At 56.4% G+C, this 14,563-nt stretch overlaps 5 non-coding genes across 5 annotated transcripts; 2 read left to right on the top strand and 3 right to left on the bottom strand.

Moving 5' to 3' along the window:
* Window positions 1-1,133: 1,133 nt before the first annotated feature.
* On the top strand, window positions 1,134-1,206 carry TRNAK-CUU (transfer RNA lysine (anticodon CUU)). The gene has a single exon. It is a non-coding gene; the product is annotated as a tRNA-Lys (tRNA).
* A 2,824-nt stretch (window positions 1,207-4,030) lies between these two features.
* On the bottom strand, window positions 4,031-4,102 carry TRNAP-UGG (transfer RNA proline (anticodon UGG)). Its single transcript has one exon. It is a non-coding gene; the product is annotated as a tRNA-Pro (tRNA).
* A 3,815-nt stretch (window positions 4,103-7,917) lies between these two features.
* TRNAR-CCU (transfer RNA arginine (anticodon CCU)) lies at window positions 7,918-7,990 on the bottom strand. Its single transcript has one exon. It is a non-coding gene; the product is annotated as a tRNA-Arg (tRNA).
* Window positions 7,991-8,523: 533 nt separating this feature from the next.
* On the top strand, window positions 8,524-8,596 carry TRNAK-CUU (transfer RNA lysine (anticodon CUU)). Its single transcript has one exon. It is a non-coding gene; the product is annotated as a tRNA-Lys (tRNA).
* A 1,152-nt stretch (window positions 8,597-9,748) lies between these two features.
* On the bottom strand, window positions 9,749-9,821 carry TRNAR-CCG (transfer RNA arginine (anticodon CCG)). The gene has a single exon. It is a non-coding gene; the product is annotated as a tRNA-Arg (tRNA).
* Window positions 9,822-14,563: the final 4,742 nt, after the last annotated feature.

Raw genomic sequence — 14,563 nt, 5'->3', positions numbered from 1 at the left:
ATCCTCAGTCCGCGCGCTGTCCTCTGACCTCTCTCACTTGCTTGGTTCTATTCAGGATGAGGACAGGTCTGCACATCGCACTTGGTGAACGTTTCTCTCGTCTGAAATGTCAGTGGATCCTAACAGGTCCTCCGAGGATTCCCTGACCCCGGAGCTGAGGGGCAGGAGGAGAAGACCCCTGGGTCCCATCCCCAGGCCCTCTGCCCCCAGCCCTGGGGAAGGCACTTTGCTCGTCCTGCTGTTGTCTGAGTTCCTGCCTGAGCTCGGAGTCGGGGCCAGGAGTGGGGTGCGGCTGGGGATCTCAGCTCAGATCCACCGCGGGGCTCCGGGGCTCAGGCCTGTCCTCTTTCTCCTTCCCTCCAGCCCCTGAATTCCGGGAGACTGGACCTCGAAGCAGCTGGCGGGAGGCGGGGGTCGCTGAGGACTCCCCCATGTTCCCATGCTTCGTGCACCATCCATGACCAGGTCGCAGATTCCGGCAGCGCCGGTTCTTCCGAAGGGCAGACCAAGGAGGTCTGGGCCCAAATTTTTTTTTAAATAAATTTTAAATGTTCTTTCGATCTTAGATAATTGAAGTATAGATGGATTTGTCCGGTGAAACAGCAGGATCCAGTGGGTCTAATCACTGTTTTAAGTTCACGGGTTTGTTTGATCACACTTGGAGGGGGGCCGCGTTGACATTTCCCCATTTGGGGCCTCGAGTCCACGCGTTGCGGGACCAGCTAGCGCGAATGCGTCCTGAGTCCGTCCGGCGGAAGGGCTTCCGCGGGCCGCTGAGCCGGCTGTCTGTGGGTCGGTCGGTCGGTCTGTCAGTGTAGCGCCCCACTCCCACCCCGCTCTGCCCTGCAGTGCCCCGCGAGGCGGCCGGCCCGCTTCCTGCTGTCCACACTGAGGGTCCAGGCAACCCGGGTGAGGACACCGCAATTTCCTCCCAACTCGGGCCAGGGAAAGGGGAGTGAGGGGCTGGGAGAGGAGGGCTTGGGCCGATGTCGGAACCCCGGCGGGTTCACTTCTGGCTGTCCGGAAGCGCAGGGTGGCCAGAGGGCGACTCTAGGGTGGTCTCATGTGAGCCCGCTTTCCTGGTCTCTTTGCTTCGTCTACCACCAGGTCAACTCCACCCGCCTGGAGCGGTTGCCCGGCTAGCTCAGTCGGTAGAGCATGAGACTCTTAATCTCAGGGTCGTGGGTTCGAGCCCCACGTTGGGCGTTCTTTTGCTAAGCCGCGTCAGTTTATGTACAATCCCTTAGTGGCACCACCTGCGTAGTCCGCGATGGCCGGATACAGCGGTGTCCAACCCTGCCACGTGTCTGTCACCGTGCTTATGCTCCCGGAGATGATCAGACATCCTCTCCTTACACTGGGTCCGCAAGCCCCTTTCATTCTCCTTTAGAAACTTCAGAGATTTCAACCCATTTCAACCCAGGGAAGGCGTCCCGCAGTTCTTCCTGTGGTTTAGTCCACGGAGCTGTGCCCCGGTTACCCAGCTGCTGTCAGACAGCCCCTCCACGGTGGTAAAACGCTCAGCCTCTAGTCTTTCCCCAGGGGCTGGGTTAGCGAGACCTTGGCTTCTCAGATCAAGATCATTCAACATGGGGCTTGAGCCCTCCAACCAGTCGCCGGAAGGTCAGGGTGATATCCTGGGTGGGCGTGTCCACATCTCCAGGTGAACAGAAGGCGTTTCTCTTTGCCTCACTGGACAGCCAAGGTCCCGGGCCGACGCACTCCTTCCTCCTTCTGAGTCCCTTCCTCCTTGCGTGTCCCAGGCTAGTCGCCTAAAAGCAAGGCTGGTCTGGAATTTGAATCCGGACCTCTCGCACCCTAAGCAAGAATCATACCCCCAGACCAACGAGCCACCCTTGTTCCACTTGCTCATTTGGTGAGCCGGTGCAGGCTGTGGCCTGGCTGGCCTACAACAGTCCCAACTTCCTTGTCTCTGGCTGCCCCCCCACACACACACTTTCCTGGGTGGTGGGGGGAGAGGTAAGATTTTCTCCAGGTCCCGAGGAGAGGCGAGGGATGGGTGGAGCTTCAGCATTGTCACACCCTAAGACTCCAAGTCAGCAACTCGCCCGCTGGGCTATTTGGGAGTCTGAATTTTAGGGGTATCCATTCCTCCAGGCTGGCCACAGCGTTGGCCCACTCTACCACTGTCCCCTCTGCCCAGGAAAACGGAGACCCTCAGCTTGGGGGATGCCCCGAGTCCTCCCCGGGCTGGGAGCATCCAAGGCGTTGCGGGCTCTCAGAGGCTCCGGACCCTACTCCCTACTCCCCCACTCCAGTACGGAAGCCCGGCTGCTCAGTCCCCCGGAAGGCCTGCCCAGCACAGTGCTGCGGCAGCTCTGCGCGCCCAGGGCCCTCCACCCCCAAGGCCACCGGGCTCTGGACTCCAAGCAGAGGGAGGGGTCCTGGAGTATCGCAGCCGCCCAAAGCTCCCCTTCCTGCCCCGCGACCCGCCTCTGGGGCTGCCCAAGCAGAGCGCAGGCTACAGCAGGAAAGGCGGGGGTGGGGGCCGGGGGGGTAAGTTGGGAGTGAAAGGGTGAGTGAGGACATTGAGGGAAGGGCCCCGTCCCCTGGGGCGCAAGCAGGCAGGGGGGTCTGAGGAAATTCAGGGAGAGACACCCGAGATGTCGCTGCCTAACCGGTGCGCCGCGTCCTGTGAGCCAACTTTACACCCGGCCTCAGTGCCAGGCCCGGTCTGACCACTCCGTCCACCTTGGATCTGGGTCGACCGCGCTGGGCCCGACTGTGCCCCACCCACTGGCCAGCCCAGGCCCTCTGCGAGGGGCTCCACTCAGTGCCCGAAAACACCAGAAAAGGCCAAGTGTGGGTTCCTTTGGGTTTTGAAATCGAAGTGAGAACGACACCTCCTCCCTAGGAACCTTGGTCCGCAGCCTCACTTGCTCTCTAGGGACTGTCCACTGTCCACTTATTGAACACATGGCGGCTGAGCCCCACCTCCATCTTGGATGGGAGTGGAGGGGACCAGACCTCCGGTGAGGAAATGGGGAGGGGCAGGGATTTTGGAGGGAGGGATGTCTCCGACTGGGAACAAACAGGACCTCGGAGAAGGAAGACCTAGCTTGCGTGGGGGCGGTAGTGGTCTCCTCTTACGGGAGATGAGGGTCTTAAGCGGTTCCGGACGCAGGAGAAGAATGCGCCGCAGGGGGCCTGGGGCCCGTTGACGCCCTGGCTCAGGTCTGTGCAAACCACCCACATGGGCTCAGGGCTCGAGGGCCAGGAGGTGTGAAAGTGTCACTCAGCCCGCACAATCCGGGGTGACGGTCCCGGGCACGTCGTGGGTGAGGCCCGTCGGTCGGGGACTGCCCGCGCCCCCGGCGATCCCGGGTCGAGCAAGACGCCGGGTTGAGGTCAGGATGCGCTTCCCGAGCCTGGGGCACGGACTGGTGGGCCGCAGCCCCGAGACATCCTCCAAAGCCCTGGGTAGCTGCCGTTCCTCCGGAGCAGAAAGGAGACCCTGCGCCTCTGAGCGCAGCCGTTGGCGTCTGTGGTGACCTCACGCCCTTCGCTGTCCCATCTCCGAAGACACGGCCCCTTCCCGGCCCATCCCCACTGCGCTTCTCTTTCCCCCTGCGTTGTCGAAGGTTCCTTCCAGCACCACGGGCTCGTCCGGGGTGTGAATTTGTCACCTTGCACACTCAAAGCAAACAACAATAAAACAAACAATAGAATTTAAAGCAAAAATAAACAAACAAAAACCCCACGCCTCGACCAAGCCGCGGGCGAGATATCCCACCTGCGGGAACGGGTCATGGCGGGGACGAGTTTGTCCTCTCGCTAGCCGGGCTAAGGGGTCCGTTCCAGCAGCGCTGGTTCTCCAGGAGCACCCAGGACACCGAGGACCGCAGCCTGGGGGCGCCCGCCGGGCCTGCATCCGACCCCGTCTAATGGAAGGCTTCCCGCTGTCGCGGGGGACCGGGTGCTTTTTCCTCCACGCTGGCCTCAGCGGGGCTCTGGAGCCTTCTCGGCTGGGCTCGCTACGCGCCCTGGAAGGGTGAAGGGGCAAAACGCTGGGCTCGTCCGGGATTTGAACCCGGGACCTCTCGCACCCAAAGCGAGAATCATACCCCTAGACCAACGAGCCACTTCGACAGAAGTCACTTGACGTCTCCCCTTACCGGCCTGCAGCCGTGTCTCCACCGTCGTCCGCCAGCCCCAGTCCGGGCTGCCAGGTCTGGCGCTGGAGGGGAGTTTCGGTTTCCATTCCGGGAAGGGAGTAGGGGGTATGCAGCTCGGCCGGAACCTGCGGAAGGGAGAGCTGCCCAACACCCTACGTACAACGTGAGAGCGCTTCCTCCCGGGATCACCCAGGCCGGAAGCGCTGGCCCCCAGCCCCTCCAAGCCGCCCATTGGAGTTTATCCAATTTCACCTAACATGGCACCCAAGTCCAGGACCTCGAGAACAAGGCTCTGCCGCCTCCCAGCTGGCCAGCCCCCGCAAGCCTCGATCACTCCAGGGAGGGGGTTCCGGTCCTGAACAGACACCGGGCGCCTGTCCTCAGCCAGTGACCTCCTTGCCTGAGATACAGCCTGAGCCTAGTTCACCGCTCTCTGTGCCATCTCAGCTCAGCACGGGAACAAGTCTTCATAACTGCACTGCTACAGCCTGCCAGAGACGAGCAATACTCCACCACCAGGCAGGTCCTCCCTGCCGGCCCGCCAGCAGGTCATCCACCTTCAGAATCTCAGCCTCACGGTCTGGTTCCTAGAACCCCCCGGCTTTTGGTACGAACAGCGCTACAACAGGAGCCCTGGTAGCACAGCGGTTAAGAGCTTGGCTGCTAACTAAACGGTTGGCAGTTTGAATCCACCAGCCGCTCCTTGGAAACCCTACGGGGGCAGTTCTACTTTGTCCTATTGGGCCGCTATGAGTCGGAATCAACTTGACCGCAACGGGTTTGGTTTGGTTTTTGGTTCTAAAACAAGTTCCCTAGAAGCAAGCCTAAGACAAGGATCTTCATGCAAGCAATTCATTAAGGAAGCATTTCCAGGAAGGATCTGTAAGGCAGTGAGGGAAACACCATAGAGCAGGGGTGCTCTTTATTAAGCTATTATCTTTCAGCTTCAAACTCATCCTTCTGTACGTGGCTTTGCCAGTTGGATCCCTGTTAGGTTTTGCCAATAGGAAGCACTGGAGAGAAAGATGGGAGCAGAAAGAAGGGACTTTCTTCTTGTAGCTGAAGAGCCGATATTGCTAAAAACCAAACACATAATTTAATTATGCATGCTGCAGAATTACCATGTAAATTGAATTCACAGTCTCATTAAATCTTCCATGTCAAAGATACGGCAGTAATTGGGAAGAAGGACTTAAGATTTGGACTGGGACATCTGGAGGGACTCAGACAAAGTTGAGAATCTTGAACCCTGAGCCTCCCTTGAGGATGAAAGCAGCCAGCCCTCTGGTATCTGAGATTAGCCTTCCTTTGCTTGAATATCCGCTAACAACCTCATCTGGAGCAGGTGCCTTGCAAGAAGATGCCACTTCTCCTCAAATCCCACACCAACCACCTCTAGTTACCACTTGATCCATAACTAGAGTCAGATCTCAGCCTGCTTCAGGAGCAAGAAGAAAGTCAGAGCTGGTAGGAGATTGCTCATCCAGCAAAAGAAACACAAAATTTTGCTAATTTATGCCAGCAGAAACCTGGGGGGATATGTGTGGGAGTGGGTCTAAGGGTGTTAGACTAAGGAGGATGGGATATGATTTTGTGTCTGTGAATTTAGTGATCTGGGGGCATTTCCCAGAGAGTATTTAATGTGTTATCTCCTGCCAATGAACATGGCTCCAACAGGTTTTTCAGTTGGTTGATTGGAATTTGAACTCAGGGATGTGGCCTATGTCTAATGAAACTGAGATGCCGGAATCAGGGATGGATTACCCAGTAATCAAGGTAAGCACGTGCTTAGGGCAACAACAAGACAGGAACACCAGCTGTCCAAAGCAAAGACCCATAGATGTCAAGCAGGCAGGACACAAGGAAAAGCAGGCGCACAGCAATGAGTCAAGAAAGACTCGATTCATTATCCTTATTATATATGGAAGTAGATATTGTTTGGCAGCTTAATTGTGACAAAATCATTGAAGAATTTACAAGACAAAGAATAGAAAGAAATGTTTTTAATTATAACATGTTAGAGATGAAAGATCTATCTAAAATAAAATACAGTAATTTGTTGTAATATTTGTTTTCTGATCATTAAATTTTCTTTTATGACATCTTTTCATTTGTTCATTTATAATTATAGCATTTATTATGAAACGAGCATCAAAACTGAAGTATGAGCCATTTAAAGCAAAACTGGTGAAAGTCAATTTTTGGTTGTGGAAGAGCAACAGAATTTTACATTGGTTATTGAAACAACTAAGTTCACTGACTCATTTTCTTTGCTGTAGAATATGTGGTATACAGTAAAAAATCTTAGTACCCTGCATCCACTAAAATTTTATAATGCAGTTCATCTCATTCCGCTAAAATGGCATACACCACTTTTGCGTTCAGTCACTAACATTGTATTTGCACTTAAAAAGAAGTTACATCATAGATAGCTAAGACAGACAGATACGGACACACGCGCGCACACACACACATATATCCCATTGGAAAGTGTGAGTAATCAAAGGAGGGGGTACCACAGTTTACCAGTGTTTAGGACCCTCACATGCCTTAATCCGGCCCTGGCCAAAATGTCTCGGGCATAATGTAGAGGGAGGAATACAAAGAGTTAGTGAGATGGAAACGTTAGAGTCCTCACTGAGAGGACCCAGAGGACACTCCCTTCAATAAACCATTGGCAAATAATTAGTGAGGGAGGCACCAGCATCCTTGAAAAGCTCAGTGGTGGCCCTTCTCTGCAAGCCAGGTATGACGGTGGGAGATGCTGTCATGGAGATGGGCTGTTTGATTGAATTGTTTGTCTTTTTGTTGTTGGGTTGTAGGAGCTCTTTATATATTCTAGATACTAAACCCTTATTAGGCATACAGTTCCCAAATATTTTCTCCTTTTCTGTAGGTTGTCTCTTCACTTGCTTGATGCACAAATGTTTTTAATTTTGATGAAGTCTAATTTATCTGTTTCTTCTTTTGTTGCTTTTGCCATTCGTAGTTTTTAAAAGCAAAAGAGAACTACGTTTTTATACGTATATATGACAAAGCTCCAGCCGTTATCACCTATGGGGAGGCATAGGGCACGGGAGGCCTCTGATTTTACTCTACACTGTGTCCCGTGGTGTTGGAAACTTTTACCTCGAGGATGAAGTCATGTGTTACATGGATTAAAATTTTTTTTTTTTTTTAAATTACAGCTGATTTCAAACATGCAACCCTGGTGGCGTACTGGTTAAGAGTTACGGCTGCCAATCAAAAGGCTGGCAGTTCGAATCCACAAACCACTCATTGGAAACCCTTTGGGGGGCAGTTCTACCCTGTCCTGCAGGATTGCTATGAGTTGGAATCGACTCAGCGGCAATGGGTTTGGTTTGGTTTATTTCAAACACGCACCAAAGCAAAGCAAACAGCCTAAGGAGCCCTCGTGTTTCCCAGCTTAAGCTATTATCAACTTGTGTATAAACTTGTTCTGTCTATACCTTCACCCAGTGCATTATTTTAAAGCAAACCAGCGGTCATATAATGTAATCTCTACACAATCTAACAACTTAAACAATATATACATAACCATAATACAATTAGCACATCTAGAAAAATAAAAATAAACTATCCTTCCTTTATACCATTAAGTAGAAAGCTGAGAAGGCCTATTTCTTACCTGAGAAGAAAGTCACTACTTCTGCCTGGGGCAGAGTCCCTATTTGCTCGGTGCGGATGCAGTGACTTGTGCCCGATCCAGTTTCACTAGACTCTGTCCCATTGTTGGAAGGTCTGAAAAGACTACCTTTTGTACCCCGAGTGGGACTCGAACCCACAATCCCTGGCTTAGGAGGCCAATGCCTTATCCATTAGGCCACCGGGGCTGACGCAAGACGGGTCTCACTGATCTAAGAACAGTCACCCAGCCCCCCTCCCGCTGGTTCCTGCATAACCTGCGGGCTGCGTCTCGGCCTTTTTCCCGGCCCCTGGACGTCCACACTCGGCCCACGCTCCCGCTCAGACCTCACCTGTCACTCTGCAGTCTCCGGACCCCGTAGAGGCCGCGCAAAGATTGGATAACAGCGCGTTGGTCTAGGGGTACGGTTCTCGCTTAGGGTGAGAGAGGGTCCAGGTTCAAGTCCTGGACGAGCACTTTAAGTCTCCTTTTAGGAGACAAGCATGGGCAACTAGTCGCGAAGAAGGTGTTTGTGATGCAGAATGGGGGAGGGAATGGAGAGGGGACACCGTGCGTGCTCTGCAATGACGAATTCCTCTTCCGGAAAGAGGGCGAGGGCAGCGTCCGTCCCTGTTCCCATCTCTTTCCCCGTTGCTCCCGGCTCGGGTCCCTGGTTTCTTTGATGGACCTTGGTGGCTTTAGATCGCTGACCTGAGAGCCCTCCAAAACGCATTGGTAAACGCCCGGCTAGCTCAGTCGGTAGAGTATGAGTCTCTTAATCTCAGGGTCGTGGGTTCGAGCCCCACGCTGGGCGCTCGTTTTCAGTTGCTGTGTCCCCATGGTTCCTTCATCTTTAAAAATCTTATCCTCTTGAAACGTGTCTTCCTTATACTTACAAGCCCTTAGTAAACCACTGAAAAGTCACAAAGATGAAAAAGGAAAAGGATCCCTTCACAAGACCGAGACCATCAGCGCCACCGTCCGTGATACACTTCTCCAGCTGCAGTTTTACACATCTTTTTTTTACACGGGAGGATGCTCACCGCTGCTCCGCACCTGGATTATTCCACTTAACCAGAGCATGCTGGGGGAAATTCGGTTTCAGCAGGTAGAGCCTTTTTTTGTCGTTGTTGTCTTTTTTTGTTGACTCAATTCTGGACGTACTGTTTGTCTTTAAACATTTAAATATACATTTACACGAGCAATTCAAGGGTACATTCTCGTTGCAAGAAATCTAAATATAACATTTAAAAATGCACACGTCCTTCAATCCCCTTGGAACAACTCCCTCCCTAATAATCCCAGCTCCTTGTCTGTCAGCTCCCATCCTCTGGATTATAATTTATTTAACCAGTCCCCTGTGGGCGAACATGCTGTTTCTTTCCAACGTTTGCCCGCGCACGACTTTGAGCACAGAGGGGTAGGTTTTCAGGAAACGTTCCTCAGACGGAATTGATGGGTCAAAGGCATGCCGGAGTCTAAAGAGGCGGCCCCAGTTTTCATCCATCTGTCATCGTGGCTGCCCTGCCTGGGGCCTCTCCAGGACCTGGGTCCGCCCCGGCCTGCGAGGTCCCGGGGGGCTGCTGTGGTGCAACGGCGTGCAGGACGGAAGTGCTGGCCTTGGGAGACAGGCTCCTGGTCCGACACCCACTGGGGTCACACAGGCCGGGCTGGCCCCTGGGACCCCCGGCCCCTGTCTCCGAGGGTGAGAAATGAGTTGGGCGGGAGCCCGGGTCCTGCCGCTCCCGGAACTCTCGGTCGGTGGCTTCGGGGTCCGCAGTCCGCCCGCCTGCGGCCAGCATTGGGTCCCCCGGCTGCCATCCTAGCCTTGGGCTCTCGAGCTCCGCGGGAGCAGTCCCAAGAGAACAGTGCGCAGCGAGCGGCTTGCGTAGCCCAGAGTGTCCCAGGAGCCGCCAAAGAGAAAAAGGAAAATTTTGAGCTTAGGGGAACAAAAGAAAACCTGCAGCGACCACGAAGGGACTCGAACCCTCAATCTTCTGATCCGGAATCAGACGCCTTATCCATTAGGCCACGCGGCCCCGCGTCCACAATGCGCGCAGCTGGCCTCATAAGGTGTACGCAGCCGCCTTGAAATGTACCTTACTACGCATGCCGGTGGAGAGGAAGAGCACCGCCCCCAGGGCACTATGTGGGCGGAGCTCCGAGCTACGGCGCTTGGCCGAACACCTGCGGCTTGGCGGGAACGCGCAGCGGCCGGCCGGGGACTGAGAGTTCGAGTCCGCCCCCAACCAAGCCCGCAGACCACCACCCGCCCCCGCTCGGCGAACCCGTTCCGCTGTCTTTCTGCACCCTCTGGGTCAGAGGCTCCCGCTCCTCCCCCAGCCCCCGAGCGTCCCCATCACAGTCCAGGCACAGTCCCGGGAAACTGTAGTGGTCTGTCCCAGGGTCTGTCGGCTGCACATGGGACTCGGACCGCCTTGAAGGCAGAGGCCGCGTCTCCTGCATTTCCATGGCTCCAGCGTGGAGTAGAAATGGGGTGCGTGTGCAGAGGTGGGGGTGCGTGTGCTGCTCCTTCCCAGGACCCCTCCCCCCGGGTCGGTTTCGGGACATCCAGCCCAGCCTGGGCCCCTTAGCCTGGCACGCTGGGCACTGGCCCCCTGCTGGGGCTGTCGCTTCTTGGCTCCCCGGGACACAACGGCGCCCTTAGGAAGTGCCCTTTGGTTATCCTCACACATCCGAGAGCAGGCAGTGTTCACGAAGACAGCGATATTTATTGCATGCCAACCAAGGGCCAGCGCCCTGCAGACATACATGGTCGCTCTAGTAACAGATGAGGAACCGTAGCGTGGATGGAGTCAATGGTGACGCTGTAGTCTGGCCACCCAGGCTCAGCACCCGGACCTGGGCGCTGTCAGGCCCGCAGGCAGAGTCGGCGCCGTAGTGAGCTTCGGATCTCTAGGCAGGCCTTGCGGGGCTCGTCGGAGTCCGGGCCCAGCACGTCCAGCTCACACACCCGCCGGTTGACCTGCGAGGACCACGCTTGGCCTGTTGCCCAGGACTCCTCACCGTGGGGCTCAGCCTGACATCCAGTGGGCAGCCCTTGTCGCCCACCTCCACCTGCCCCCACACACACCTCAGTCATCAGCTCTAGGAGGTCTCTGCAGGGATCAGCTCCGAGGACCTCCACCAGCGTCTGGATAAAGTCCGAGCCATTGTCATCCCGATAGGCCACATAGCCTAGGCCAGGGGACCAGGAGCTTCAGACTCGGGCCCTCTCCCCTCTGGGGCCTCCAGTCCCTACGGCCTGTTGTTGGTGGCGGTGAGGGCAACAAGCAGACAGGACCCGGGCGGAGGGGGAAAGAGACCAGGGCAGGGAGCATCTGGAACAAGTGGGTGCTCAGTATTTGCAGAGTGAATATATGGATGGATTCAATATTTGAGCAAGCATTAACTGTGCACTTATCATGTGCTAGACTCTGGGCAGGGCCCTGGGATCAACAGATCCACCCTGCCCATGGAGTTTACAGTTCAGGGGGAATGGTATGGGCAAGGGGCTTGGCACAGTCAGCAACCAATACCTGCTCACAATTGTTACAAATAATAAGGCATGGGAGGAAGATGGCTTCACTGCAACTGAGCTGGTAACCCCTGTACCCCAACTTCCAAGACCAGGAAGTCGGGCCCTGCATGGACACAGGCTCCTTGATGACCCATCCCTTACCCTCAGCCGCCGCGTAGACCGTCAGGATGTCTGCGTGGTTGGAGCTCCCTGGAGCAGGGCCCCCGGAGGAGCTGTCTGCAAGAGGAGTCAACCCCACTTAGCATCCCGGGGACTCCAACAGCCCCCTGGGGGTCTCCCTACTTTTTACAGATTGAATTGTGTCCCCCCAAAATTTATGTTGAAGTCCTAACCCCCAGTGTCTGTCACTATGACCTTGTTTGGAAATAGGGTCTGTGAAGATGTTATCAGGGAAGTTAACATGAGATCACACTGGACGGAGGTGGGTCCTAATCCTATATAACCGGTGTCCTTATAAAAGAGGAGGAAGGACACAGAGACAGATGGCGGGAACACCCTGCGATGCTGCAGCTGCAAGCCAAGGAATGCCTGGAGCTACCAGAAGCTGGGAGAGAGAATGGGACACATAGTCTCTGAAAGCCTCAGAAGGAATCAACACTGCTGAGCCCTTGGTCTAGGACTCCCAGATTCCAGAACTGTGAGACACGGAACTGTTCTTCTAAGCTACCAGCTTGTGGTGCTTTGTTACTGCAGCCCTCCCAGACTGTCTCAAGGGCAGCACAGGGCAGTGGACAGAATGCAGAGCAGGAAAGGCAGAGAGTTCAGGGTTCAAATCTCGGCTCTGCCACTGACCCGCTGGGTGGCTTCAGAAAACTGATTTCACCTCCCTGACTGCAGGATTGTTGAGAAACTCAAATAGAAGTCTCATTTCTCAAATGCCGTTGGCAATTTAGGAAGCCTTTCCTTCTCTCCTCTTAGTAATGAGGAGATGCTTTCTGGAAGGTTCTCACCACCAGCCGTGCCTGAACCAGGCTCTGGGAAGCAGAACCCACCTTGGACATCGGCATAGACCTGGAGGACATCCGAATGGGAGTGGATGGCTGGAGGTGCCCGCAGCCAGCGCCAGAACCAGGAGAGAGTAGTGGACCCCAAGCTGGCGTCCCTGTGCCCTGGGGAAGGAGGGAAGAGGCACGTACCTTCACTCTGTGGGTACTTGGGGGTGCTTCCCAGGGGTGCCTCCCGGGGTCCTGAGTCCGTGTGAACCATGGAGTCAAGGTGAGAACCTGGACCCCAGAGCTTGGGGCAGGCCTGCCAGGCTGGTAGTATCCAGAGCACGGCGGGCACGTGCTGAGGATTAAGTGCTCAAGTACATGGGGCCTAGAAGGGGAAGGCAGAAGGGGTCAGGGAGGCTTCCTGGAGGAGGTGGACAGCAAGTCTGAGGCTGAAGGTTGGCCAAGGAGGAAACTCAGGGCAGGAGGAGACAGGCTGAGGCCAGGAGCAGCCCGGGCCTCCAGGTGGGCCCCAGGCTCTGCTCACCCCCACGACAAGCCTGAAGCAGGAAGATCTTGGGGCGGCCCTGCAGTGCCCTGCAGCGGCTCAGCTCCAGTACCAGGGTCTCCGGCTGCACCTCTTGCCCATCTGCCCCTACCAACTGCCCCTGCTGACCACCGTGGGCCATCAGGGCCACCAGGGCACAGCTCACAGGGCCCCTATGCGTGTCCAGCTGCTCCTGGAACTGGGCCAGCTCTTCCTGGAAAGCCTGGGGTGGGAGTAGGGAGCGAGATTGAGGCCTGGGCTCTGGAGCTGGCCTGTTCTGCACCTGGCTGTCCCCTGTCTACTCGACCTCTCGCCTCCAGCCAGATTCGGGCCCTGTGGGGAAGTCCTCTCTGGAACCCCCACTGCAAGGCCAGGCATTACCTCATTGGAGGTACATACAGTCCAGCCTGCCACAGCTGGCACCCTCTGGCCCCTGCAAGGAAGCTGCCAGAAAGTTAAGCGGTGTGAAAAGAGGGCAGTGGGCTGATGGGTGTCCGGGAAGGAAATCAAGATACTTGGAGGTAAAGCTTGAGAGTCCAGCTGGGGCCCTGTGCTGGGAATCAAAGGAACCGCAGTCATGGGAGGCTGCAGGAAGCCTGGGAAGTGACCGCCAAAGGCATGCAGCAGGAAGGAAGGAGGCTGGACTTCTGGGCACACTTCCTGCCCCCAGGTCCTGGGTGAGGGGTGTCAGGGCCCCTCCCCGGAAGTTCCACGCTCCCCTCACCTGGGCTATAGGGTCCATCCTCACGGTGGTCTCAAAGCCCAGGCTCCGGCACAGGCCCCCCAGCGCCTCCACGTCACGTTGGGTCCCGGGCCGGCCCTGGATCACAGCCAAGAAGAGGGCCGCCCTGGTCCCGGACAGGTCATACTGTGCCCTGGGGCTGGGCTCTGGCTGCAGCGAGGGCGAAGTCCTGACCAAAGTGGTCCGGGAGGGCGCCTTGCCTCCCCCACCTCGGGCTCCCCCGGCCTCTGTCCCACTCTCAGCTGCGGCCACAGGATTGAGCCCCCTCCCCACCCACTCACCTCGGGTCCCCAGTCCTGCACGCCTCCCAGGCACAGCGCCCCCCTCAAGGAGCTGCGAAGGACCGGGCAGGAGGTGCCCCCTGAGGACTCCTCGGTCGCCCTTCGGAAGACCTGAGGGGTGGGGCCAGAAGGCACCTCAGGTGGCTGCTCCTTGGGGAAGGGGGAGGTTCAGGGAGGTCCCAACCCAAGCAGGCAGCCCAGACCCCGGCTTCAGGGGTTGACTCATGGTCACTGCAGTCCCTTTGGGGTCACCTGCTAGAATGGAGGGACAAGGGGGCAGACAAGAGGGGAAAGGCAAGACGGAACTAGGCAGGACCTGAGTTCTAGCTCAGGCTCAAGGTCATGGACTTGCCTGAGTGTGGCGGACAGAGGCCGCACCACTCACTCCCCCTGGGGCTCTGTGTACAAAGGGGTGGGGGCTCCCTAGGGCAGGGCAGGGCACCAGCACCCTGCATGCCCCTCAGGACAGCTCACACAGAGCAGGGAGCAGAGCTGAACCCACACCTCTCACCTCTGGGGTTGCCAAGGGCCCCCAACTCCCCCGTGAGATCTGTGGGCCTCAGGCCAGATCTGAGTCATTCCCAGCCTCCAGGACCTGCGGGCTAACGGGTGTGAGAGTGGAAGGGATGGACAGAAGGACAAGCCTCCACTGGGGGAGCATGAGGGAGGCGTCGCTGACGGTCCGGAGGGGACTGTGCTGACGGCCCAGAGGGGGACCGTGCTGCTGGTGGGGGAAACGGA

This window comes from Trichechus manatus, unplaced genomic scaffold, assembly GCF_000243295.1.
Source record: "Trichechus manatus latirostris isolate Lorelei unplaced genomic scaffold, TriManLat1.0 scaffold00024, whole genome shotgun sequence".
Classification (NCBI taxonomy): domain Eukaryota; kingdom Metazoa; phylum Chordata; class Mammalia; order Sirenia; family Trichechidae; genus Trichechus; species Trichechus manatus.
This window is presented reverse-complemented; position numbering and strand designations above follow the sequence as displayed.